The sequence below is a fragment of the Arachis ipaensis genome, chromosome B6 (genome assembly GCF_059453495.1).
Source record: "Arachis ipaensis isolate K30076 ecotype BB chromosome B6, ASM5945349v1, whole genome shotgun sequence".
NCBI classification, from domain to species: domain Eukaryota; kingdom Viridiplantae; phylum Streptophyta; class Magnoliopsida; order Fabales; family Fabaceae; genus Arachis; species Arachis ipaensis.
This window is the reverse complement of record NC_142441.1, coordinates 28284473-28286434: the sequence shown is the minus strand read 5'-3', so window position 1 is coordinate 28286434 and position 1962 is coordinate 28284473.

The window sequence follows — 1962 nt, the reverse complement described above, 5'->3', positions numbered from 1 at the left end:
GTCAACAATGCTAAATATTCTATAGTGTTATAAAAAAACACAACTTAAGAGATGAAGAGCAACATATTGTACGAAAATTATTTCTATGAAAATAAAATGCTGGGAAGATATCTGGATTCTATGCTGAATAATAAGAGAAGAGGAAAAAAAACTATAAAATTGAGATTGACAGAGTGGGAAACAAACTCAAGGGATGGAAGAGCAAAGGCCTATCAACGGCTGACAGTAAAATTGGCGCAAGTAGTGATCAATTCCAGTAGAATTTTGCTATGCATCATGAAAAAGTTTCGAAATAGTTTTTAAATAGATTTAAAAGCTCCAAAGAAGTTTTGTTTGGGGGGAAGATGACAATAAAAAAAGATTCCACAACATTAACTAGAATACCCTATGCCTTCCTAAATATTGGAGGGGGGACTAGGATTTAGGAACTTAGAACTCATGAATAATTATTGTTATTTTTATTTTTTATTATATTAGTAAATAATATTTAAAATTAAAAGAGACAAAAAAGATAATTAAAAAATTTTTTAATTTGAATTAAAAATGTTTTATAAGTATATCCAACTTTTATATATATTAAATGTTATAATATTTAATAATATAGTATTTGTTATAACAATGTCTCAAAATATTAACTAAGATATATTTGGGCCTAGTAAGACTCTCAAGCAAGTAAGATCAACCTAGGCTCAATTTTAGAATTCCAAATCCGAGTTAGGTTTATTACCTTAAGGTCCAATACAGATGAAGTTCACGCGTCTCTTCTCAAATTAGCTTGGATTGGATCTCCATTGCTAGTTAGTGATAGTAATAGGTACTCTGGGAGAACGACGAACCCTCTTCGTCTTTCACTCCTATTTAAAAGAAGGTCTCCTAATTTCTTTTTTATTTTCATCATAAATTTCTATTTAATTATTTCTTTCAAGAACGTAGATAATATCCACGAGTATTTATGGATTATGAAAATTTTTGAAAAAATTTAACAAAAAAAAGTATAATATAATAATCATAAAATAATCAATTCAATATAATTCAATACACTTCATAACTTATTCATGATGAAAAATAACATTTAAAAGAAAAAAATTATAAAAACATCTTCCAACATAATAACATAACATAATTTTTTAGTTTGTGGCGAGACTGAGTGACGTAGTTATGGACTTGAGAGGCTGACAAAGTGACTCAGAAAGAAAGAGATGCAAAATCGAGACTGAGAATGAATCTAAAAGAAAAAATCCAGTTAAAAGTAGAAATTAGGGTTACTAATTTAAGAAATTAAGTGATGCATATATAAATTAGGATAAATCAGTAATTTCATATTCGCGTGGATTTAACTAGTTCTATGAGACAAGTATCTATGTCCAAGTCCATTTCACATGGCCGGGTAATAAACCACTATTTTATGGTTTATCTTGTGCTCAATTGAGTGGTTTTTATCAACTCTTTACCCACTTATTCATACTATTTGCAAGGTTTTACATTTGCCTTCCTAATTATGTGCTTTAATTGAAAACATGCTTCTTTGGCCTTAAGTTCCCTATGTTTAATCCTCTCTTATTACCATTAGATGCCTTGATATGTGTGTTAAGTGATTTCAGAGATTACAGGGCAGGAATGGCTCAGAGGATGGAAAGGAAGCATGCAAAAGTAGAAAGAATACAAGAAGTTGGAGAAATTGCTAAGCTGTCCAGCCTGACCTCTTCGCACTCAAACGGCTATAACTTTAGCTACAGAGGTCCAAACGATGCGGTTTTAGTTGCGTTGGAAAGCTAACATCCGGGGCTTCAATTTGATATATAATATGCCATAATTACCCTGAAGCTAGGTGACACGACTGCGTACTCCATGCGGACGCATCGCAGTGACGAAAATCAGCGTATTTGAATTCGCAACCAGCGAATTCTGGGTTGTTTCTGACCCAGTTCTTGGCTCAGAAAACATAGATTAGAGGCTATAAAG